This window comes from Gadus macrocephalus, chromosome 8, assembly GCF_031168955.1.
Source record: "Gadus macrocephalus chromosome 8, ASM3116895v1".
Taxonomy (NCBI): Eukaryota; Metazoa; Chordata; class Actinopteri; order Gadiformes; family Gadidae; genus Gadus; species Gadus macrocephalus.
The window spans coordinates 19,706,999-19,734,779 of record NC_082389.1 but is presented as its reverse complement, the minus strand read 5'-3'; the positions used below and the strand labels follow the sequence as shown (position 1 = coordinate 19,734,779).

Genomic DNA, 27,781 nt, shown 5'->3' with positions numbered 1-27,781 from the left:
TCACCAGACCAAGCAGGATAACATCACACTGTGCCACATTGATAGACAACATATTTACAAACGTTATCGACAATAATACAATAAGTGGATTAATGATCAATGACATCAGTGACCATCTGCCAGTGTTTGTTGTTTACAATAACAACTACAAGAGGGAAAAACGGGAGAGTGCATTAAAGTACAGAAGGGTACGGACAGATGAGGCAATAAATGCTTTAAAAAATGAATTATTAAATCAAAATTGGGAACTATTATACAAAGAAGAAAATATTGATAAAGGTTATGAAATATTCTTAGGGATATTTAAATTGTTGTATGATAAATATTGCCCAATAAAAGAAATCAAAATGAAATTTAAATATTCAGATAGTCCATGGATAACTAAAGGATTACAAAATGCCTGCAAAAAGAAAAATACACTACATAAAGAATTTATAAAGCTTAGAACCAAATACGCAGAAAATAAATATAAGAAATATAAAAATAAACTTACTAACATTATGAGAATTAGTAAGAAAGAATATTACAGAAAATTAATAGATAATAATAAAAACAATATTAAAGGTCTATGGAATATACTAAATGTTATTGGAAATGGTTCTAGACAAGTAAATTATCCACATGAGTTTATTGAAAATGATATGACTATTGACAATATGGATGATGCAGTAAATGGCTTCAACCAATATTTTGTAAATGTGGGACCAATACTGGCTGAAAAAATCCCTGTTCCTGTGAGATCTGATGACAGCAATTATGATTTCATAGACATTAATCCAAAATCAATGTTTCTAACAGCAGTGGAAGAGAGTGAAATTATAGAGATTGCTCATAAATGCAAAAACAAAACTTCTACTGACTATAGTGACATTGACATGAAAATAGTCAAAGAGGTAATTCACGGAATTTCGAAGCCATTAACGCATATCTGTAACTTATCATTTAAAACTGGTAAATTCCCCCAAAAAATGAAAATTGCAAGTATAATTACCGCTGTACAAAACTGGAGACAAATACCACTTTTTGTGGTAAATTTTAGAAAAACTCTTTGCTGACAGATTTAACAAATTCATCAATAAACACAATTTACTAAATGACAGCCAATTACGGATTCAGACCCAACCGATCCACTTCATTAGCAGTCATTGAGCTAATTGAAAAGATAACAAATTCCCTGGACCAAAAGAATTATGCAGCTGGTGTTTTTATTGATCTCAAAAAAGCATTTGATACCATAAATCATGACAGATTAATCAATAAACTAGAACGATATGGTATCAGGGGGGTTGTATTAAACTGGCTGAGGAGCTATCTACAGAACAGGCAACAGTTTGTGAAGATGGGTGAACAACATATGTCATCTTGTTTGGATATTGTCTGTGGGGTCCCCCAGGGGTCAGTATTGGGGCCAATTCTTTTTATTCTCTACATCAATGATGTATGCAAAACATCAAAGATTTTACAATTTGTGTTATTTGCAGACGACACTAATATTTTCTGTACGGGAGAGGACTTACAGCAGCTTCTGGAGTTAATTACAACTGAAATGAGCAAATTAAAAAAGTGGTTTGACAATAATAAATTGTCATTGAATCAAAGTAAAACAAAAATCATGTTGTTTGGAAACTGTAATTTAAATAATAACGTAAATGTTAAGATTGACGGTGTTGATATTGAAAGTGTATGTATATAAATTCCTGGGTGTGACAATAGACCATAAGCTCAGCTGGAAACCTCACATAAAACATGTTAAATCTAAACTGTCACGAAGCATCTCAGTTCTGGGTAAAGCAAAGCATATATTGGATCACAACTCATTGCATATTCTTTACTGCTCAATGATCTTACCTTATTTAAATTACTGTGTGGAGGTCTGGGGGACCACTTACAAAAGCTCACTGCTACCCAGGGCCGTCGTAAAGGGGTGAAAGGTGATGACGATTCTAGGGGCCCACAGCCCAGGGGGGGGCCCCACAAAAAAAAAAAAAAATAATAATAATAATTAACTACCAGCCCATAGTACTAGGCCCCCCCCCGTCAACAATTCAGCGCAGGGGGGCCCATCAGTACCTCTTGTATAGGGGCCCAGGACTTGGTGCAACGGCCCTGCTGCTACCACTAGTCACACTTCAAAAACGAGCCATAAGAATAATCAATAAAGCTGGATATTATGATCACACCAACCTCTTGTTTTTACATTCCCGTATCATAAAGTTCAATGACCTGGTTGAATATCAAGTTGCACAAATCATGTTCAAAGCTAGAAATAAACTGCTGCCAGGTAACATTCAAAAACTTTTTTTTGACAGAGAGGGGGGTTACAATTTGAGGGAACAGTTCAACTTTAAGACACTGGCTGTACGCATGACTTTAAAATGTCATTGCATCTCAATTGGGGGTGTGAAACTGTGGAATGGGATGAGCAAGGAGCTAAAGCAATGTCCAAACATGATCCAGTTTAAAAAAAGGTTCAAAGCAATGATTTTCAAAAGGTACAGGGATGAGGGACAGAAGTAAGAAGGAAAATATAAAAATATATAAAAATAAATGATAATAATAATATTAATATATATGAAATAATATATCAAATATAGTATAAAGAGAGATTATGAGGAATACAGGAAGTATATATTAAATAAATATTAATTATTGAACTGTGGAAAAGGGGTAGGATTAAATAAGTGTTACACTTCTTCCTACTCCTTTTCAGACATATCAATTGTATGTATGTAATTTTATTTTTTCTTTAGTGAAATAATTGGCACATCGCTTTTGTTTATTGTAGTGTCATGCTTTTTATTTTGTTTGGTGTTATTTGCGATGCTTGATTTGTATTTTGATACGTCTGAAATAAATGAAATCAATCAATCAATTCTTATACCCTTACTTTTTATTATTATTACTATTATTATTATTTATTATTATTATAATTATATTTATTTTTTATTATTTAAGTCTCAGCTTTCCTACTTGTGTTTCTTATACAACTTATTACAACTCATTGCATATTCTTTACTGCTCAATGATCTTACCTTATTTAAATTACTGTGTGGAGGTCTGGGGGACCACTTACAAAAGCTCACTGCTACCCTGCTAAAGCTCACTGAGGAGTTTTATTCATTCTTAAAAAGTAAGCTTGGGTTGGAAGGTGACTTGGTGGTCCAATATGAAGACAGAGAGTTTGACAATGAGCGCTGCAACCTGATGAGCTTGTCTGATCTTCCTGAGGGGAAGGCAACACTGAAGATAACTGTCAAGCAGGCGAGTGAGTGTCGCGTTTTTTAATAAAGTAGTCCAAATCCTTGGTCGCTTTAAACTCACTTTATTTGTTAAAGTATTTCGGTATGGTAACTATGAAGCAAAAGGGAGGGAATTGTATCCAACACGTGTGAGAGAAATACCGTGAGCTACTTCGAGCCCCGGGCTTAGGCCCGAGTCTCTCCGCGGGTCTGCCTATCAGCTCTCGCCTCAATCTGAACTCCGCGTTGGATTCTATCGAGTGGGCGTGGCCAATGTGAAGTAGGCGTGGCCGGTGTGACGTAATGGCTCCGCCCTCCTCAGCTGTCTAACGGTGCTGCCATCTGTGGCTGGAGTAGTTATTGCAGCTTATGTGTTCGATCCTGCTTCCTAGTGGCTGTGTGAGGGTAATGCAGTATGTGTGTTCGATCCTGCTTCCTAGTGGCTATGTGGGGGCAGCCTATGTTCTTAAAATACGTATAAATCCCTCCTTGGTCATCTCAGATGACCATACCTGGCACGGCGTTATGGGTGGGCCTGACGGACCCAGGCCGTCAGGCCTGGGTCCGTTCATGGCATCTGCAACAACAAATAACATGATGGAGGATCATGATGTCAACAACTGGGATGTACCCAGTTTGCCCTCCCGAAAGTCTTCTTGAAGTGATGGACATATGCAATGAGGACGTTTTCCCGAATATCCATGCTTTCAAGCTCTGATTACACTACCAATGACATCCTGTTCAGTTGAACGCGTCTTTTCCAGTGTCAACCGAATTAAAACAGCTAATAGGAGCACCATGCTTACAAATCGCCTTATGTCCCTCTGTCTGTTGACATTTGAGAGAGAGCTTACAGTAACTCTCGACTTCGATGAAATCATCAACATTTTCAAGAGCAAACCCCGCCGATTACTCCTGTAAATGAATTAATACATTTTCTTCTCATGCTCTCTCTTCTTCCCATGCCTATCTATTTTCATGTTTGGCAATATTTTAAGCCTGCCTGTTGGCGCAAAACTACCCAGTTGTTATTTTGATGTCCTGCCCTTAAGGATATTGTTAGTTTGCCTGATAAGTTAAAGGCTTCTGAAATGCTTTGTTTTTGAAATGCAGCAAAATAATTGTTGATATTGATGCTTGCTCTGATTTGCGTTAAAGGGCTGTTAACCTTCTGACTTCGGATGACCGTGAAATGGCGGTAGACATTGTATTAGTTATTATCTCGTAGTAGCCTAAATTTGAATGCATGTTCTTGTAGGCCTATAATAAGCCAAGCTCAGTCAGTCTGTTGCGATATCGAAATATAGTTGAAAACTTAAACAATTCAACAGAATTATGAAATAATCGGCCTCATGTTATACGAGCAGAACTAAACCACGAGGGAAATATTCGATTCCTGACCACTTTTACAGTCTATCTATAGGCCTTATGTCTATAAAGTGACGCGCTAAAGCATGATGCGTAATTGAGATTCCAAAAGCGCTCTTCTTTGTTCAGATCCAAGGAGAGCGATCGTGGATGGGGCCGTCCTATGCAACGAAACTTTTTACAATGCAACAAAATATTAAAGAGCATCAAGTTATTAAAATCTCTACTATGCACAGATAATATAACAGTATATTATTCAGTCGTTTTTATTAGGTGAACAGGGATTTGATAACGTTTTTAATTTAAGGACCACCCACAATATGTCTGGCCCACCAACAACTGGAATCCTGACGCCGTGCCTGGACCATACTATAAGATTTTTAAGCCATAAGACATAGTCAGAGAAAATCATCAACACCACCGACCGAAGTGGAAAAACTCCATAGTGGAGATAAACCACAACGCGTCCCCCTAATATTGAAACGGCATTCACCTGGGTGGGTCTCATAGGAAATACAGGTCATTGTCAACAATAAACAATAAGCATATAACCTGGTTGTCATACAATATCACAGTCAAAAGGCACATAGATAAAAGCATTCATAGAAATCCAAACTAATACTTCTGGTTATATGTGACAAAGTTATAAAACTTTCAGCATGCATAAAAGTGAAAGGTACAAAATTAGACATATATTTACAGAATGCATTGAAAGTAAAAAGTAAAAAATACCGAATCAAGTGACATTGTAAAAAATTAGGCTTGCATGGATTTGGATGGCTCAGGTTATCTTCATGTATTGGTGCACTGGTGCATGTGGGTGGTTTTGGACATTGTTGTAGTCGCAGCTCTTGTTTCCTCTGTCGCCATCAGGACCTGTAATTCATGAACCCAACGCTCGTCCCTCCTGGTCAAGGGCGCGGCTCACATAGAGAGGTTACTAGCACACCATGAGTCTCCTTCAGGCGTTCAATCTTGGTGTTGACTATTCTACATATTACAGCTGGATAGGGTCGGGCCCCTCAGGTGATGTCTCGTCCATGTTCACCGGATCATATCTGATCCCCATGTAAGCCTGAATGGCACCTGGCGCTTCTGTAGCGCCCACTGCTGTGGCGATCAGCCATTTCAGTAGCCCTCGTGTGCAGGGAATACAACAGCAGCCGACTACAATTAACACGGTTACTGCCATTATTCCCGCGACGAGCACTGACTGGATCATGCCTTTCCACCTCCCAAAATGGTTCTCCATCCATCCTGTGAAAGGGTCATTAAAGGTTGGGTATGGGATTTGCGAAACGCCAGCAGATTTTGAAAATACACAACTCAAATGGTCCTACCCCCTCTCCTTCAACGCTGACTCTGACTCCACCCATTCCAAGTACCTGGACGCGCAATCATGCACGAGCGCGAACAGAGATGCACGAGAGCGAGCCAGGCTAGTGTTGGGAAAAATAACCTGATGAGCACATCATATGGCAGGCACATTAATATATAGTCGACTCTTGCTCTAAACCCAACGAACACATAACACAAACATGATAATATATAGTCAGGTCAAGGCCGGAGCTGAAGGCCCCATCTCCCAGGCAGGCAGATGGTGGACACTCAGACAATGCACCAGTATCATCTCCAGAACGGGAGAGCCACATTAATTTATCACACAGGAGACACCTCGAAGCTCTCCCCCACTAGAAGGAACACATGCAGATACTAGGGGCCTGAGAGCCACATTAAATTATCACACACGAGACACTTCGGGGGGGGCACTCCCCCGTTTTAATTTATCACACCAGAGACACGAGGAACTCTCCCCGTTACGAAGCTCTCTCAGGGCCTGGGAGCCAAAACACACAGAACCGCACACACCTCAAACGCACACACCTCATCGAGAGGAGGATACAGCATAAGACTGCATCACACAGGGACTCTTCACCTTCTTCTGAAGCAGACCTTCCACGGAGGCAAAGCTCCAGACGAACCATCAGCGCTGATTAGGGACTTAGACATATTCGATTTCTCACGCTTTATGACTCTGTATAACCGTTGCCACTTTACTTAATAAATCCAAGGTCCTCGTGCCGATAGACTTTATTACCTCTCCGTCTCATTTTATCTGGTCCAGTAGCTAGACAGACCGTTTTTCCCCACACTAGCGTAGGTTTTCGTTTAACAACATGGCACTACATTCAGCTGTAAGTTGCACCCAGTACCACGGGAAGTAGGGGTGCTGGGGGTGCTGCAACACCCCCTGTCCGAGGCCCTGTCTTATCACAGAAAACGATCATTTCTAAAAACTCCGGCCAAAGTGGAGATTTCTGAAAACGCCGGTTATGTGTTGTCGTGTCAACGGGGAGAAACGGGATTTTAGGTTCTGAAGCGTCACATTATGCACCAGGAAATGCTTAACGTCATGTGAGCGCCCGCTGTACCGTATTGGTCCGAATATAAACACAAACCCCATTGTAAGACGACCTATATTTGGAAAAAAGATTTGAAGACCAGATCTTGTTTTTATGAATAAATAAATTGTATTCATTGAAATAATATACGAAAATAAAAAGGCATAGAATAAAACACTGCATTGCCACTAAACAGTAGTGCAAATAGGCCGTACTTATGTGTACACCAAAGACTATTCCTGACACTCCTCTGCCCCGCTGTGTTCGCTCTGGCTGTGGTCGCTCCGAACTGTTTCGGCCCGTGGCAAAGCGAGTCATCCTCGCTGCTGTCCAAGGCATTTTGAGACGCAGCATTTATTTAATGCTCGTATGACCTAGTGCTGAAAAAAGGTTATATGAAAAAGTGTGAGGGTAGCGGTGGTGCGCTAAACTTGTTCTGTGAGCAGCTGGATGTGAACCATGGTGTGAAGGAAGTGAACACAACGATCGATTTTCAACTGTGCGCGCATGCACTGGTGTAATTGAGCTGCGCTGCTATCTTTTTTATCAATGTAACGAGTTGCGAGTCTAGTGCAGGCTGAGTTTTTTTTTTCCAGCACCCCCTGCTGAGAATAGCCTACGTTCTCGCGGCTATGGTTGCACCAGATGTTATAAACATTAAACGGTCACATAAATCATTACTATTTTTAGAAAATGTATGTTTGTTTCATATAATTGTATTGGAAGTCCTGGTTTTCACTAGGGTTGCCGCGGTGTGGACATTTTCACACCGAGTAGCCTAATACACTCGTCTCAACACCGGTATTACCCGAGTATAAACGGTATAAACTTTGAAACTAGGTCAACCGCCACACAAGCATCGGTTTTTAGACCCTTCTCGTCCTTCAGTTGCCGCCAACGTTCGAAAGCAGCGCCTAGGATTATTCTTGATTTCAGTTTTTCTCTTTCAGCGTTTTTATTATCAATTACTCTCTGAAAAAGAGTTTTCCTTCTCTTTGCTGGTGGTGGTGGTGGTGGGGATGGTGGCGTCTTGTCTGCCATGGAAATTGTCTTCTACTGCTAGGTCCAAATGTGGATTAACTAGTTCCAGTAGCTACCGCAGGATAACAACAAACAGGAGCTTGCTCTGGGTCACGAGTACTGCACGAAGGGGTCGCGCGCGGGGGAGGGGGAGTGCAGTACGACCGTTTGATTGACGTACTTACTGTCCAATGCAACTCGGTGGCAATGGAAATGATTGGCTGGAGTTTTTCGAGCCCTGCCCGTTCCACAGATGATTGACTTGTTTAATTTTCATGTCAGTACTTCTAACTCAGTGGCTGTAAGCGGGTTATGATAAGGATTTCAAGTAATTTTGCAAAAATGGCCAAAAAAGCGAATTCCATACCCAACCTTTAATGCCGGAGTTTCCTGCCAATTCGAACCTGAGGGATTGTAATCTTGCCAGCGCCCTGGCCACCAAACCATCCGGTGCTGTGTTATTGGGGATAAAAGTACAACATGTTGTGCCTATCACCCCATACACCCCTCTTTGCTCTGTCAAACATATCCATATCTATATATTCCTTTAACCTTATTCGTGGAAAACTGTACGAACTGTTGCTGATTATAGTATATGTAATTTATCCAAACAACATTTTTGCCAATGGTGGACCACCAAAACAGAACCGATTCAAATCCTGTCGTTATTTGATTTCATCCTGTGGCAGTTACTCCTTGCTCGGTTGGGTCTGATCCTAAAGTAGTTGGTAGGCTCCAGGTGTGTCTGCATCTGGCTCTGGAACTTTGTGTTTCTCTAGTTGGAATACAAACTCATGTACAGCAGTTAGTTGTTCAAAAACATATTTTCCTTACTTCTATTTTTAATTGTTCTAATGGAAGTCCCTTATGGGACCCTTGAAATGTATGGGAAGGCATAAATCTAACCGTAAGCATTTCATGCAAGGTTAGCTGTGTCATTCTATTAGCTTGTATGTGATAACTCAGTAGTGCTATAGAAATTGCATCGAACCAATTCTACTTAGTGCTTGCACAGATTTTAGATTTTTGTTTTGAGTGTCCTATTCAATATTCTTAGCAAAGTTCAACCTTGGCATGGCATTTCTATGTAAATTTTTTCATTACTGTATCCACCTGGATTTAATTCCAAACTACTTCCCTCCTTGCGCATTGCTTCAGCCATGCGTATTAAATGATAACTAAACCTAACAACGCCGTTGGTGCAACCAAGTTGAAGTTCCTTTCCTTAACCATCTGTATATAGAACCTACGGAACCCCTAAAGGGACATGGAGTAAAAAAATAATAATAACGCTTCCCGTGAGCACAAGAAAGTATCTGGTGCTCACGAGAAAGTATATGGTGCGCACGAGAAAGTATGTCGTGAGCACGAGAAAGTATCTGGCGCGCACGAGAAAGTATCTGGTGCGCACGAGAAAGTATCTGGTGCGCACGAGAAAGTATCTGGTGCGCACGAGAAAGTATGTCGTGCACACGAGAAAGTATCTTCAAACAGACAACAGCCTATTGCATAGGACCTGCATTTCGGTTTGTGTCTCCGTATGGGATGACAGTATGTCAGTAGAAGAGTTAGTAAAGCTATATTTTGACCTGAGACTTTATTACAAAGACATAGTTACCTTACTTGCAAGTCGTCACCATTATGTCGTGTCTGAAAGACGGTCTTGTGGTCTTTTTCGGCGCAAAGGATACAGTACTTTGGATCGCGTAGTTCAATTGATTGAGGAACAGTTAAACACATCTGGCCAGCTCTGTGGGTATAGGTGGATGCACAGAAAATGTAAGGAGAACGGATTGCACTTCAAGAAAGAAGAGATACGATTAAGTCTGAAAGAACTTGATCCTAGGGGTGTTGAAATCCGAGGACTAAGACGTCTCCATCGCCGAAGGTATTTTGCAAAAGGGCCCAAATATATTTGGCACTTCAACTCATATGACAAACTCAAACTATTTGGTATCTGCATAAACGGCTGCATTGACGGATTTTCCCGGAAAATTATCTGGATGAAAGCATTCACTACCAGCAGTGACCCAAAAATCATAGGAGGCTATTACATGGAAGCATTCCAGAGATGAGGTGGCTGTCCAAGAATTGCCAGAGGCGACAAGGGCACAGAGAATGTTAAAGTCAGAGACTTTCAGCGTTTTCTCCGTCGGAACATTCACGATGGCTCTGCTATTGACGGCTACATTGACGGGGCAAGCACAGCAAATCAGCGAATAGAGAGTTGGTGGGGCTTCCTCAGGAGGGAATCAATGGAATTCTACATTTCTCTGTTCACTGATCTGAAGGACCGTGGTTTGTTCGATGGTACATATTTGGACCGAAGTCTAATTCAGTTCTGCTTCATGGGTATCATTCAGGTAAGCAGTACATGTGTCATATTGTGTTAACTGCCCGTAAGCCTATTCCATCATCTCAAACTCTCCAATGAGCAGACACTGCTGCATGGGGGTTAAAAGGGTCTACTAAAAGGCCTAATTAACTTCATCAACATATTTAACGTTTAACATGATTTGTTCCAAGTCATTTCATAACTTATGTATTTATTTTTCTGGGACGAATTAGATGAGACCACCAATGTGTGGGATTCACATGTCATCAGACCATCGAAGAATGCCTCGGTACCCAGTGGTCGACCCAAAATCATGTACATGTTCCCAGAACTTTACCGAAGTGAAGACTGCCTTTCCCCAGTTGACAGAATTGATGTACAGTCATGTCAGAATAACTGCACATTTCGACCAGCAGTGCCATGTGACACAGACATCTACAACGTCTGCAACTTTCTGATGGTGGAGTCTCCAGGGTTCTTTGACCCTGGACTGTTCTTATACTCTAAGTTTTGGATTACCCATTGGATTTACTTTGATTGTGTTTTGCCTTTTTGTATTCTTGGACTGAGTTTTATTGTTTTTGCTTTTTTGGATTTCTTGGATTGTGTTTGTGTTTTGGATCTTCTGAGCTTTTTGGAACTTTATTAATCTGAGGAATAAACACCTTAAACTTATCCCGTTTTTGCGTCGCACTTGAGTCACCCTAGTTTTCCTGTGTACCAAGCCGTGAAAAACAAATTCTTTATTGACGTAACATTTTTACAACATCAAATGCATTTACAATAAGAAAATAAAACAAAAAACGGTGAAAACTGAAATTTGTTGGTTTTTAGTGTATACAGCAGTCTGAGCATTAATCAGATTCATTGCATCTCCTTACATCTCTTCTCCATACAATGTTTTCTTGGTTGCAATACACAAAGAAACAAAATAAGTGTTATTTTTTTTACAATGTATCTACAGTACATCATTATTTACAGTGTAACAAACTGTACTAATACCATTTATTTACTTAAGACTGCTTTACTACTTGTAAAGCAGTCAACAGACAGAACATTGTCAAACTCTTTACGAAATTCGGGGTTTGAGCTGTTGGTGCATGGTAACTCAAGAACTGCTCCACATGTGTGTGCTAAGGCCTGCGACTTAAACCACACAATCTATTGAAGGTTACTTCGATTGTGTCTTTGCACAGCACAGTGGATCCTGTGCAGAAGCGTAAGAAGATCTCCAATTTGTTTTGATCAATGCTTCTAACATACCTTAGCAGGTGGTTAAGAGCGGTCTGCTCTTGTGCATTTAGACTTTCGTTCGATGGCTTTATCATCTGGACCACTTTCTTGTTAGTTGGCCTAAAGCTCCATTATGCTATCTTTGGTTATGAGTGTTGTGAATACTGGAGTGGAAACAGTCTATTATGAACTTTGGCTCTTGAATCAGAGCTTTGTGTGCCAATCTTAAGATGGCAGCTCGTAATTTGTCTTTAGAGGGCAGGAAGTGTGAGCCCATTCTTGAGAAGATCTCAAGTAAGTCCTCAACAGTTTCATCAATGTTACCCTGTAGTGCTTATTCAAGCGATGCACGCTCATTCCCTGAAAGAAATCTGGCAAATGACATAATCAAAAGTTCTTCATCCACCGAATTAATTCCTTGACAACATGCAAGAACAAAAGCTGGTGACAGTCTGATTGGCATAATGTTGTGGTCTAGGTGTCCTTTCAACCACACTCTTCCAAGAGCTTACCATTTCTTCTCAAAATAGCCTGGTTGTAGTCTGGGTACTCGTTCATCTTCCCCCTCACGCTGTTCCAAGAAATGTTCCCAGAATGCGGAGTATGCCTCTCTTGATACACCATCACCGTCCAAAGCTTTCTCATTCGTAAACTCCATTTTTAGCTTTCAGTATTTTTGGTTCCATGAAGACATTAAGGACATCATCAACTATGTTTACTCTCCTTACTTTCACAAGGAGAAATTCTTTTTCGAATGGATCTGATGAAGTGTGAAGACTGCTTGATGATTCAGGTATGTCAATCGGTGTGTGCTGCAAGATTTAAAAAAGGTAATTAGGTGTTATTATTGATTGATTACTCAAATAGTAAATATAAAATTAATAAACAACTTTGACAATCAATATATATTAGCATGAAAAGGCAAGGCAAGGCAAGGCAACTTTATTTATATAGCACTTTTCATCCACAAGGCAGACTCAAAGTGCTTCACATATAAACATTGTCATACAATGAAAGAAAATAATAGATAAGTAAAAGAAAACATATGCAAAGAAATGAGTAAAATAGAAAGTGCAATGTATTTAAGATCAGATCAACAGTCTCTCTGGTATCCGCGTCAGGACTCCAACCCGACCTAAAGGAACTTGGTACTTTCTCTGGGACTCCAACCCGGATTCGAGTAACCCTTATCCTTTCTCTCTGGTATCAGATCATGTATCTTTCTGGTAAAAATAGAAAATTAAATTGAAAGTTAAGGCTTTTTAGTAAGTAAAATTGAAAGGGCAATGTATTTAAGATCAGATCAACAGTCTCTCTGGAACCCAAGTCGGGACTCCAACCCGACCAAAAGGAACTTGGTCCTTTCTCTGGGACTCCAATCCAGATTCTAGGACTCTAACCCAGACAGAACTTGGAAACGTCTCCCACGGAACTCGGTATGCCAACACCAGATGATGGCTCACTTTTTTTCCTCTCAGATTCAACACAACCAATATCTGTGATTCCACGGCGGGAATCAAAACAACATAACTCTAACCACGAACCAAAGGAACCCACGTCGGGACTCCAACCTGACCTGAAGGAACTTGGTCCTTTCTCTGGGACTCCAACCCGACCTAAAGGAACTAGGTCCATTCTCTGGGACTCCAACCCGACCTAAAGGAACTAGGTCCTTTCTCTGGGACTCCAACCCGACCTAAAGGAACTTGGTCCTTTCTCTGGGACTCCAACCCGACCTAAGGAACTTGGTCCTTTCTCTGGGACTCCAACCCAGATTCTAGGACTCTAACCCAGACAGAACTTGGGTCTCAAACCCTTATCCTTTCTCTCTGGTATCAGATCATGTATCTTTCTGGTTAAAATAGAAAATAAAGGGAAAGTTAAAAAGGCATTTTAGTCAAATAAAGGCAAAGTATTTAAGATTTAGCAGAAAGGCTGGTAGGCTGGACTCACCAACCATGCTTTGCCCACACTCTGAACCTGGTGGTGAAATGTGGTCTGAAGGTCATCTCTGCCACTGTTGGTAAGGTGAAGACGATCGTGGAGTACTTCCACAAGAGCTGCACATCTGCTAAAAAACTCCACGACACCCTGAAGCAGATGGACCTCCCCGACCTCAAGCTGATCCAAGAGTGTCCGACCCGGTGGAACTCCACATTCTACATGCTTGAGCGAGTCTATAAACTAAAGGATGGGATTATAGCCACTCTGGCACTGGTCAACCCCAAAATGGTTACATTGACCGAAGAAGAATGGTTGGAGGTTGCAGGGGCCTGTGAGGTGCTGATTCCATTTGAGGACGTCACCAGAGAAGTCAGCGCTGATAAGTAAGTTCATTGAGTAATAAATAAATATATAGATTAAAAGAGATAAAACAGTTAAAAATAACTATACTAATAAAAAACTATTTACATTAACTAACCAACTAAACTATTTACAAAATTAATGATGACTATACTACTGAACTATTTACATTAGGGTGACCAGACGTCCCCGATTTCCGGGGACAGTCCCCGATTTCCGGGGACAGTCCCCGTTTTCGGTGATCTGTCCCCGGTCAAAGCTGTCCCCGGAAATGTCCCTGATTTTGACACTGAATGGGGGAAAAATGTGCGTAGACTCAAACACCAGTTATTACGGTATTCATTTAATGCATCACCAGAGAAGACGTCGTATGACGTACAGACGTTATCAGGACGTACGACCAGACGCAGCAGCGTCAACAACAACAATCTAGAGGCGGCAAAAAGGAAAAAGAGAAGATCAGCGGTCATAAATGGTATGTTGTGTATGAACTTATTTATTTTGTGTGAATTGGCAGTAGACTTGGCTGTGTGTGTGTGTGTGTGTGTGAGAAGTTATGTAACGTTAAAATAAGTATGATTTTTTATCTGAACTGAAGACCTAACGTAACGTTATAAAAGTCAGTGAATGTTAACATTATGACAATGTTTTCATATCTGTCATTATTGAAGCTGTAATGTTAATGTTATGTGATTACCAGGTGATGACATTGTATGTGGCTCTGTTTTGGAAGAGGGGGAGGTGGAAGACTGCTTTGGTAGCATATGATTTTCCTGTAGGCATAGGGACCTGAGACTGTTAAAATAATGATAATGATGATATTATTAATTAATAATAAATTAATTAATAATAAGTCAATGGTTGATAGTTGTGTGTGTTAGGCTGCTGTTTTTTGTGTCGGGCTGTGTGGGTAACCAATGACTGTAGTAGTTATAAATGCAGACCATTTGATTAGCTGATGCCCTGAGTCACTGTTTTATATGTCACTGTTTTTAGTAAAGGTATAATAAAGAAATAAAGAAATAAAGAAGTAAACAACAGAGTGAAGGAGAGAAGAGGAAAAGAGCAGGAGAATAGTGTGGAAAGGCAGAAATAAAGAAGTGAAGGAGAGAAGAGGAAAAGAGCAGGAGAATAGTGTGGGAAGGCAGAAATAAAGAAGTAAACAACAGAGGGAAGCTAAGGAGAGAAGAAAGAAGGGTGAAGAAAAGAAAAGCATTGAAGGAGAAGAGAACAAACGAGAGACAAAAAGAGTAGAGGAGAAGATGGCTCTTTCAAAGAAGCGCAAATGCCATTTTACCGAAAAAATCCAGCAAGAATTTCCATTTATACGCCCCTGTCGCCCAGGACAAGACGACACAGTGGCCCACTGCACCCTTTGTCTTCTTTTTCAATTGACATCCCGCACACTAACCTGGCAAGATTAGTGTCTGTTGTCATGTGCTTACCCGGCAGTAATGCACCAGTAGAGAGGGTGTTCTCTCAAATGAATGACATATGGACAGACAGCAGAAATAGGTTCACTGTTCCTTCCATCAATGCCATACTTATTGTAAAGACAAACATCAATCTCCCTTGTGATAAGTTTATGGAGATGCTGGCCAAAGACAGAGCCATCCAGAAGAAAATACATTCTTCTGAGAAATATGCAAATCAGGTAAGGAGAGGGAGGGAGAGAAAGTGGGAATGAGGGAGAGTGAGAGACGGAGAGACAAAGTGAGAGAGGAGAGGAGAAAGAAGGAGAAACAGATAATATATGAGCCCAATTTCTATACTGGAACTGTCCCCCTAATGAGTTTGATTTTAATACAGTCGCCTATTACTATTGGCTCTGTTCTTGCAGTTTTTCTCATGTTCTCTGCTCTTATTCTACCCAGGCTCCTGAGGCGGAGGTGGATAAATGAGGGGATCCTGGTAATGTCACCCATTTTTTTGATTGCCACCTTTTGTGTCATAAATATCAGTTCAGTATTCAGTTGTGAGTAGAAACTTTTGACCAAAAAATCCATCCTAACTCAAGCTAACAAGACTAAGATATTTTTGTCTTCCTCAGTGGATGGATGGTTGGTGATGTCACCCATTTGTTCTTTGTTTGATTGCAACCTTTTGTGTACAGCCTTCTTACTAGAGATGTATTTTCTTGTTGTGACTTTTTTGTACTATTTGGGCCAGGCCCACAGTTTCCAGTGGCACACATTATGTGATCCACTTACATCTTTTTATATGTTTTGACTTGGTAATTATTATTAATTACATCTTGATGATATTTACTAGCAACTAGTCTGGCAGCTGTCTTTGCAAATGACACTTAGTTTTGGAAGAGATGTTTTTTCTCGTGTATTATTCTATATTTGTTTTTGACACTGCTGTGCACTACTGATACATGATATTTTTGGGTGCTGATATTTTGATTCATTAACCTTTTGCAGGGGCGCCACCAGGGATGTTGGGCCCCATGAAAAGATATCACACTGGGTCCCACCATCACACACAGGCAACGCCAACCATGTGCAGTTTCTGTAACCACACCTCTACCTGTGAAGGCTTCAATTATCTTATAGTCCGATAACTTTACAATATCTACTGACACTGAGCTGTGATAATATAACACTGTGAAGACATGCAGGAAACATTCTGCATACTGATAAAGTGTTTGTTTAATTATAAATTTGATTTTCTATTAAAATCCATTAATGATGTTTTTTTAGTCACAGGCCCTCAGAATTGTCCTAACTTTTCGCCCCCTAATGGCGCCTCTGAACTTTTGTGTAATAAAAGCTGGTTAAAATACATGAAAAAGTACTTGTCCCCATTTTTTATTTCATAATGATAATATGTAATGATTTTTCACCGCCGCATCGAAAATGTCCCAGATTTTCATTTCAGAAATCTGGTCACCTTAATTTACATTAACTAATTAACTAAAATAACTAAACTATTTACAAAACTACTAATCAACTATTTACATTAACCAAAAAACTAAAATAATTAAACTATTAACAAAACTATACATTTCCCCACTGCAGGTATGTGACAGCCTCAAAGGTCATTCTTCTGGCAAAGGGGCTACAGAGGGTCACAGAGCGCCACCTCAGGTCAAACCAGTTCAGCTAAACAGAGGTGGAAGCAATGTTGAGAGTCCTCAACAATGAGCTGGCCCACCGTTTCCACTGGCCCACCGAATTCGACGATGAAGTCGCCTGTCTGGTGTCTGGGGAGAACTCATCAAATGAAGCTGAAGCGACGCTGGAGATGCACTCCTACCTTGAGGAGCCCATTTTGCCTCGCTCATCCAACCCGCTGGCCTGGTGGAAGAGCCGTCAGTTGGTTTACCCACGGTTGACGCAGCTCATGCTGGCAAGGTTGTGCGTTTTGGCAACATCTGTTCCATCCGAGAGGGTCTTCAGGAAGATGGGGATGGTCATCTCCCAGCGGCGGAGCAGGCTCAAGCCTGAAAAGGCGAAGCAAATAATGTTTTTAAATGGAAATTGATTGAATCTAATTTGATTCTATGTTTTTTTAGTTCATTGTTTGATTAAATGTTTTTTCCCAATATGTTTGTTATGTTACATTTTTTAAATATAAAATTACATATTTATATTTTCCAAGCATACATATTTATATTTTCCATATAGCCCGGAGTCCAGACCAGGCCACTTTTACATTACATACCGTCGATAAATAGCTGATTCGAACTAGTCTACAAGATGAATGTGTTTCTAACGCAATTTTAGTAATTAAAATGTTGACACAACAGTACATATTTGACTATTACATTTAAGAGGAAGCCGAGCTTCCCTTGCAGTCTCAGAGAATACCGCCTCTGGAGCAATACCATGTAGCAAAACAATTAGACCTGTAAAACAGACTTACCAGCAAGGGATGCAGGAACCGGCCTCATCTCTTAGGCCAGCCTAATTTTCTTGCACTGCAGGTCCTATTGTATAGTAAATGTGGAGATTAGGCTATTTAAATACGGGATAGTTAAATATTTAGGCCTACAGGATAAATATTTTAATGGGAAGACAGCGGGGAATAAGTTAAAATAAGGGAGACAGTCATTCCAAACTATCGTTTAAGATGTTAGGGTCACTGAAGGAAAATAAAGAAACTAATGCTTATGTTTTTTGTTTGGTGCAATTGATGTCTGCGAGCCAGGAGGATGTCTTGGTGGTACAGCGCGTGAAATGGTCGAACTGCGTCGTATAGGCCAATGCTACAGAATTTCGCTTTTTTTGTTTTCCAATCGCACCTTGATTGAAAACTTATATTAGTTTCTGTTTTATCCCCCCTCGTTTCCACCACGGGGGGAAGACACCTGTGAGATTCCCCGTCAAATGACGTAATCTGACGTAACGAACGAATCAAACGAACGAATCGTTATAGTGAACCGAACTGAAAGAACTAGTTTCCGGAAAAGAATCATTTTGCCCATCACTACTGCATACTGTTCAAGTCATGTGGATTCCAGGGAAGGGTGGAGTCTTGATTATCCTCATCATCTCCAACAACGGATCCAAATTGTACTTCAAATTCCTGAAGAGATTCTTCGATGGCAAGGGCAAGATCTGCCTCCTCATTTGACGACTGGTTTGCATCTTGATGTGACTCAAACAATAAACAGTCTTCTTCAGATCCATGGCTGCTTGCAAGTATCGGCAGATGCATCATCTGATCCAAGTGGTTATGTGTACAATAAAATTGGTGTACCTTTACCATAACTTTTTTTCAACCGGGCTCACAGAAATCCGTGAAATTACCACGGGCGCTTAACTCAAAATCCATGGTGGCTTCATGGAATCACTTAAATATCGGTTATATGGCCACGGATTTTGCTCCAATGCAAATTAAAGTAGGCATATATATATATATATAAATGAAATTCATATTGACGTATGGCGATATATCCCTGTTCTCACCCACCCATCTTGAACTTAATAGACCATTTTCGTTGCTTCGAGGAGGTCTGGTGGTCTCCATATATAATAAATAAATTAATAAATAAATATTATATATATATAATTTATTCGTTGCTTCGAGGAGGTCTGGTGGTCTCCGTATATAATAAATGAAATATATATATTTATAAATAGGTATGTATGTGTATATATAGGCTATATATACATATACACACTGTAAACCCGAACAGTACTACTAACTCAAAAGTATTGTGAAAACAGCAATCAAAATCAAGTCAACCCAACTTTAAGTTACTAAGTGTTCCGAACGAGGAATGTAGTTATAATTTTGTGCCACTTAAATTGTCTTAGTGATCATCATTGTCATACTCAAAACCTTTGAATGCACGGAGGCGTGCAACCTAATGACGGCAGTGCGTCATTACGTTGGCGGGACCGAACGAGGCAAAATCAAACCAACATGGCGGTTGTGAAGCGAGTTGACTGGACTTAATCGCCAAATCCCGCCGGCGGGCAAGTTTTCGCTACACCAGCCTTTCCCCCCAACATGCTGGGTCAATTTTCGGCATCGTTCAGTTGAGTGTTATAGTCATGTCATACACCGTTTGAAAGCTTAGAATCTCAGGAATGTCATCCAATGTCAACCATACGGTGGAATAAATATGTTTAGCGAATATAGATCAAAAATATCCTCGTGTCTTAGGTCAAAATAGCCCCCCTCGCCCTCCTCCTCCATTGGTGCATTCTAACTTTATCGTCATTGTGGATATCCTTAGCAATGAGTTGATACTTCAGGTTGGGTCTTGAAATGTTCATAAGAGTCCGCAGAAATCGAATATCAATATTATTTTTGTCTAATGACATTGTGTATATGCACAAGCCATCTTATACAAAGCAGCCGGAAAATAGAAAACCGAAACGCTGCAATGTTTTTTTGTAGAAAACTGTGATTCAGGGTTTGAATTCCGCTATTGTCTCTGATTCATGGAATCCACTGTGTTCGCCAGGGTCTCATGGTGACATAGGCTGTTTCCCAAAGTGAAGGCTGCAGCCTTGCTAGGACGCGTCCTTGCTAGTCACGTCCTATGGAGATGAGACTAGAGTGCTAGCTCGAGTGCTTCCTAGCGTTTGTAACGTTCAGACTTTGGAACGACTTGGTAGTGTGGAAGCGCTTCCGCTTCCGCTTTTTAATACTGCGTGTCCGCTTGTAAACACATGGGCGCTTATGAATAAATCATGGAAGCAATCAAGCTGATCGATATTTATTTGACTTTTGTCTGTTATGAATGCGGTCATGTCTCCTTCGCATGGAGCCTCTTTGGGGAAGTCACAAAAGCTTTGTAGCGGTTGATCGAATCGTCTTTATTAAAAGGAAAATCCATTACATTTTTATAAAACTAAGTGAAATTGTCTGAGAACTTAATTCATGCATCACATTTACAGTATGGTTGATTACTATTATGCAGGGGGAAAAAGACAAAGAAAGATATGATAAACATGTATTTATTTGGATATATTATTTAACTGATCTGATTCATTCATTCATATATGCCTACAATGCCTACTTATGTGTTCAAAGCACTTATGTGCTTTGAACACATAAGTAGGGTAGAGTGAGTACGGTTGAGACATGAGTACAGTTGAGACACCCTACATAACTTGCGGGCGCAATGATCCTGAGCCGTGATTTTTAGTTTGCACATGCGTACTAACATCCTCTTCTACCCCGGGAAATTTGAGCAACATACTCAGCTCCGCTACGAAGATATCGGCGAAAGTTTTTTTTAGCAAGGTAAGATCTTGATTTTACATGTCCCTTCTACAATGAATATGTTATTAACCATAGGTGATCAACAAACGCAATTTACATCATTACAAACGTTATTCTGTGCACTATAAATATACATAATTCATGCTATCATGTCAATCAAGGTCACTGCATAATCTAGCGAAAAGCGTGAGGTGGTCGGCAGTGTTGTGCCTGAACGCGTTCATTGAACGATAGTTCATGAACTCGTTCATATTTTCGGCGAACGTGAACTGAACGTACTGTATTACTGCCTGATGAACGTTACTGTGAACTCGTTCATTCTGGTGTCTGAACGGCACGCGCACTCGGTTTAACTTCGTTCAATTGGGGGGTTATTTGTTTATCAAAACGGCGGATGCGCGCGCAGAATGAAAGGCTGGGACGAATTAAAAAATATAAATGCACTTTATGTTGAAAGTATAGACCGTCCCGATTCCCATTGAAACGAATGGCGCGGTGATTATTCTTCAGAACGAGATCTGTTAAATAGTGAAAAATGAATCAAACTGTAATCAGACAACACGGTTATATGCTATGGACCCTAGAGTGTCTGTGGTATAAAGGCTGAGATGAATTTCGAATTATAAATATGTACAATCCATAACGTTATCTCCCGCTGGCTCATAGCTCAGCGGACTAGAATACCTCCTAGAATCATTGCTTGTTGGCCGGAAACGTAAATGGGGGCTGTTTACGTTTGGTTGTAGTCTTTTCGCTCGGTTCTCCGACTCAACAGTAGGGCTAGAACCGAGCGAAAAGACTACAACCAAATTTGAACTACAACCAAACTAGTTCCCTTTCCGCTTCCGGCCAACGAAGCAATGAGTCTTCCAACAGAAATCAATGGGATTTACAAAATGCGCTAAATGTACAATACATTTTCGCTACGATGCTTGATTCAACCACTCTATATCATCCTAGACAAATCACGAAGTGGGCTCGATGTTCAAAATACCGGAAAAAAATAATAGCTCACACAGCAACATATTGAAAAAAAGAACTATGAACTAGTTCATTTTTTGGAACTGTGAACTTAGTTCAAATCTTTGAATTATGAACGTTGAACTGAAGTAGTTCATTTTAAAATTTGTGAACTGAACTTTGAACTAGTTCACGTAGAAAGTGAACTATCCCAACACTGGTGGTCGGACGGGTACAGTTGAGACACAATGTCTCAACTGTACCCGCGATCGCATACCATTACATAACATGGAGTTACGTTGTGCACTTTAACGACAGCAGGTTAGAAGTCAAAGTTGGACAACAAAACAAACAAATTAAAATAAAATGTTATATTTTGGATATTCGAACTGTTCTTTATTAATGGATGTCCTTTCAAACATGAAAATAGTAAGAATTATTTATCTTGGGGTCTAAATAAGCAAGGTGGGAGATCGGGTACAGTTGAGACAGCTTGATTGTGATAGAGCCTATGCTACCTCATAGTAGAAATGAAAAAGACATGCAGTGTGTGTATATGTATAGGTGTATGTGTATATGTGTGAGTGTTTGCTGGCCATGTTTTGCAGCCTATAGATGTATGTTTCTTCTATGCCTGTTGCAGGATGCCTCGTAACAGAGTAAGAACCACAGATAGGGGTGTATCAGCGCAGGAGTTAGAGAGAGCATCCAATGCAGTGCTGCAAGGGAGGTCCATTAGGAGTGTGGCAGAGGAATTTAGGGTTCCTGTAGCTTCACTTGGCCGCTACGCGAAAAGGAAGCGTGAGTTGGAGGAGAATGGCTCAAACCTTTTGCCCTCAGTAGGATACAAAAGCTGCAATACAGTTTTTAATGATGATCAGGAAGGCAGGTTGGAGCTGTATGTGAGGAAAGCAGCAGCCTTGTATTATGGGCTGCCCCCAAAAGAGGTAGGAATGCACCAAAAACACCTATAGGGAGAGACCAGGCTATACAGTAGGCCTATATAGTGAGAAATAAACTAGTTTTGTTGTACATCAGTTTTCTGTAAATGTATGTATTTTGAGCTTAAAGGGGAAATCCAGTGTAGATTGATAGCCTTATTGTTGGAGGTCACTGTGTGCTGTCCATGAGAAAAAGAACATCACAATTTGGCATAGTTAAAGTATATATATATATATATTACATTTTTTGATTATTGTTTCAGATTCGCAAATTGGCCTTTGAAGTCGCTTGCTTTTATGGCCTGGCTTTTCCAAAGAAGTGGGGGGACAGTCGCATGGCCGGAAAGAGTTGGTTCACTAACTTCATGCAAAGGCATCAAAGCCTTTCAATCCGGAAGCCTCAGGCCACGAGTTTGCATCGGAATTCGAATTTCAACAGAATCAATGTGGACTCATTTTTCAAGAAGCTGGCCAGTGTGTACACCAGGCACTTCCTACAGGCTAAGGATGTGTGGAACATGGATGAGACCGGGCTGGTCACAGTCCAAAAGTCAGGCTTCATGGTGGCCTCCAAGGGAGTGAGAAGAGTGGGGGCAGTCACCTCTGGGGAGAGAGGAACCCTGGTCACCATGGCACTGGCAGGTAATGCCTTGGGGAACATCATCCTCCCCCATTTCGTCTTTCCCAAGAGGTTCCTGCCACACTTCATCGCTGGCGGTCCAGAGGGGTCAATAGGAACAGCAAATGGCAGTGGTTGGATGCAGGAGGATGACTTCCTGGAGTTCCTAAAGCACTTCATCAACCACACCAGGCCCACTGAGGAAAAGAAGGTCCTTTTACTTCTCGATAATCACTGCTCCCATATCTCAATGAAAGCCATTGACCTTTGCCGTGCAAGTGGTGTGGTCATGCTATCCTTCCCACCACATTGTACGCACCACCTTCAACCCCTGGACAAGGCTGTGTATGGGCCTCTGAAGAGGTATCTTAATGGGGAGATGGACAGGTGGCACCGTCAGAACCCAGGCAAGTCAATCACCATCTATGACCTTCCAAGTCTCCTGAATAATATCTTGCTGCATGGAGCATCGCCACAGAATGTTCAGGCTGGCTTCTCTTCCGCTGGCATCTGGCCATACACAGGCATGAAAATCACTCACCTTTCGGCGAAATTCGCCGTTTTGAAACCAAAATAGGTGACCTCCGTGAATCGTGTAGATTCGATGAAAAAATATTTAGGGGGGGGGGGGTAGGTTCAGAGGCCGGCCAGTTTATAGTCCTCCGTAAAGTGCTTTACTCTAGAACCTTTCCGTAGTTTACGTGCGCATCCAATATATCAGTCGACGCAACAGAGACAGTAAGGGCTGTGATTGGTCCTCTAACAAAATCATTTCCGGAAACACTACTCGGTTTGACTTTGGACCTTATTTACTTTGTACGTTGTTTACTTTGCACAGGACCAATAAAATACCAAATAGGATTTTTAAAGCTTTGGAAGTTTATTTACAAAAATATTTACAAATATTTTGTTGGGAGAATTGCAATGCGATTCTAAATTTGCCCATTAATGTACAAGTCCGAATTTTGCGATTTTCACTGGCTACAATATTGCATCTGTCAGTTGTCAAATTTGCTGAACAAATTGTTAAACTTCAATAATTATTCATAGTCAACTTATATAGTGCATTTATTTAAGCTCTCAACAGCATAACCATACAGCTTCGCCACATCGAGGGGAAAACACGGCACACGCAAAGTAGGTGGAATCAGCCGTTCAAAACCAGTCTGCATGAATCGTATGACAACTGGATGCGAGCAAGGAATACATCGAAGGGGAGACAATGAGAGCCCCAGCTCGCCGCATAGTAGCCTGGGTGCTTTAAGCGTGGAAGAAGCTGGATACGGAGTGGGTGAAAAACTATGTATGTATGTATGTATGTATGTATGTATGTATGTGTGTGTGTGTGTGTGTGTGTGTGTGTGTGTGTGTGTGTGTGTGTGTGTGTGTGTGTGTGTGTGTTTGTGTGTCACTCTGTTCGAGCCTGCATGAGAGTTCAATGTTGTCATTAGCTGTTACGTCTTTCTGACCAATCGCAGTTCAAGGCCGACCTGGGCTGAATTTGCAACATTATGCAACAAATTATTCTAAATCTGCCCATACATGGACACGGCAGAATTTTGCGGTTTTCACTCGCTACAATGTTGCATCTGTGGCTGCTGGTAATTCACAAAGAAGTAAACTCTACAGGGCTATTTTCAGCATTATGTTTTTTTTACGGCACAGCGATCCGGGGCTATTCCCAAAAGATCCGGGGCTATAGCCTCGAATGCCCAGGTCTAACGACGCGCCTAGGCATTATGCCGGCGGTCCTCTGCTCAGAGACGAAAAAGAAGAAAAGATTGTGGACTCGTTCTTGGGTTTGATCATATTCATTTCTGTAGTAGTTACTCCTACTCAGCGTAGTGCAATGAAGTCCGTTGGTAAACACTGCGCCTGAGCTCCAGCTGTTCACTCACGCAACTGGGGGCGGTTTTCCCTCATGTCAACAATGGATAATTCATGGATTCCCCAAAAGATTCTGACAAGCATGTCACATTACAAGACCTCGTCTCGTTTCCGACTTTTCAAAATCGTGTACGACTCGCAAATTTGTCTGCGACGAACAAATCGGGCTGAAATCGCGAAGTGTTCTGATTTCAGCCCGATTTTGCCCCGATTACGGCCTCTGAACCAGCCCCAGAGGTTCAGTGAACTGCGAACCGGTGCGCGTGCGGCGTACCAAAAGGATTGGTGCACAAGCAGGATCCAGACCACCATCAGAAGTTGAAAGCTAGCCTGGCCCCGGCGATTTACCTGACTAAATTTGGTGAGTGATCGTTTCAATCATTTTTTATATTTTCTGGTATATCTAAGTTACCCAGGAGCTCGGTTGACATAGGCTTAGCTAACGAGCTACTGCTTGTCGGGTTGTCCTGGCAACCGGATTTTCAGTTCTAAACAACCCAACGAGAGATGGCATTTTCCATTGCTTCCATGTGTTTCTTTCAAAATGAAAATAAATCAATATCTAGAGGTGAAAATTACTACCAATCGAAACATGTCGAGGCGTTCATGTATTCCCCTGTGGTTTTAAAAGAAAAAGTAAGGAAACGTTAGTTTCGTTTTTTTTTTTTATATGAAGACAATCTATTCTCAATATTACTTACATCATTGGTAAAGCAAATCAATTCGCTAAAAAATCGTTCCTTTTCTATAAAAAGTTTGTGTGGCATAGGATTTCCCCTTCATTTCCCCCCCCTTAATTTGGTTTGTGTAGAACCGAAAAGCAGTTGCTATGGAAACGTGATGTCACACTTTAGTACTCATTGAGCAGCTCCGGTGGAAAATGATAAGCTAACGCTACCGTTAGTCTAACATTAGCTAGATTAGATATCGTTACTAAAGTATAGCTTAGGGTAAATCACAAAGCAGAAAACGTACTACTTTTAAAAATCTCTACAACTCCTTTTTCCAGGACGTGTGGATGATTTTAGGTGAGGGGACTGACAAGGTTGAAGGGTCAAGTGGTCCACCGTTCTATCAATAAGGCTAAACTAGAAGATGGTGCTTACACTAATACAAACATTATTTTTTGCAGAATGAGTGTGTTAGGAGAAAAGGATTCCGCCATTATTAAACAGCTGGATGCTGGATTGAAATGCAGCTGGAACTGGTCGTGGCTTAAACTGGAAGGCAAGGTCTCAGTAAAAGAGCAAGAGGTGTCCTTTCATCTAGGAGATGTATTCATCAAAATCAACAGGCAGGGATTCGCCAGATGCATTCTCTGCCACAAAGAGATCAATTATGCTAACAAAGGCAGCCATGCTCTGCAGGCTCACTGCCAGACGAACGTTCACAAGAAGAAGGTGGAGATGATAGCTTCCACTCATAGTGTTGCCAGCAGCTTCCTTCCAGCATCAGCTCGGGTGAATCCAGCAAGCCAGAGTCAAGCCAACCAGGGGTTAGAAACAATCAGGCAGCAGTGCCAGGGAAAGATCCCCGTACCAGTCATAAACCGCATAGCAAATGCAGAGGTAGGTGGAGTAGGCCTGTTACTCAGCACAGGCAGCTTAGACAGAGTACACTAGCACTTTGAGATTGTTATTTTTATTGTATCACAATCAGCTCCCGTCACTGGCAGCATCAACACCTAAACATGGAATACACTAGCTTTACATTAATTACATCATTTGTGTTCTAGGCAATGGTCCTTGGAACCTTGGCGGAGCATTCCATCTCGTTTTCTATGGCTCCTGTAATTGTTGAGCTTGCCCAGACCCTTTCCTTGGATAAACCAGCTTTGCAGGGAATGAAGCTGTCGAGGACAACAGCTTCATACAAGATGATCCATGGTCTAGGTATTTAAATTTTCTTTCTTACCTACTATTTCAGTGTTTTAATTTACATTTTAGTGAACTGCACACATAAAACATGTTCCTTAAACTACCATGTTGCTATATATACTGCTATGTTGCCAGAATTACCTGTTGTATGATTTATATTGTACCAATTAGATTATGCATGTGATGTGACAAAATCTCTCCGACTTTTTGCAGGGCGGACCTACTCTGAGAGGACCTTTTCCAACCTGAAGATGTTTCCCTTTTCGTTAAATTTAGACGAGTACCTCCAACAACAACAAAAAGGTTTGTCTCATATTAAGCTATTGCCATCACAGTCCTTCTGTTTTTGCTTCAGTGTATGCCCTGTAAAATGTTGCATGGCTAATAAACCTTTTTATGTTGAAGATCCTCTCCATGCTCGTTTGCTACTACCATGCAGACTTGAGGAAGGTGATAGTAGAGCATTTGGGGTCCTTGGAGATCGTGAAGGTGAATGCTGCTTCTTTAGAGAAGGTGCTCTGTGAGTTCTTTGAGAAAAACCACATCCCGTGGAATAACCTTGTGAGTATGCTGATGGACTTGTGTGCTGTGATGAGGGGCAGCAAGACCGGCCTCGAGATCAGGATGCACCAATACTGTCCCCACCTGCTCGATGTTGATGGGGACTCCTGTCATCACATACACAATGCGGCAAAGAAGTTCTCAGAGCCCTTTGACGGCTACTTGGAGAAGCTGTTCAGTGATCTCCAGGTTGACCATCAGTGGAGTCCAGACCAGGTAAACAAAATGCAGCTCTTGTCTAGACCACGGCTGCTGGCTCTACTGTACTGTACTGTGTTAAATCTATGGAATGTGTAGAATGTCTATGTATGTATATCTTTTTCTGTCTTTTGTCAGGTGATGTACCTC

The 27,781-nt window shown here is 41.1% G+C and overlaps 1 long non-coding RNA gene across 1 annotated transcript in view; it reads right to left on the bottom strand.

Moving 5' to 3' along the window:
* Positions 1–27,781, bottom strand: part of LOC132463594 (uncharacterized) — a 147,566-nt gene that overhangs the window by 22,951 nt on the left and 96,834 nt on the right. The window lies entirely within an intron of this gene.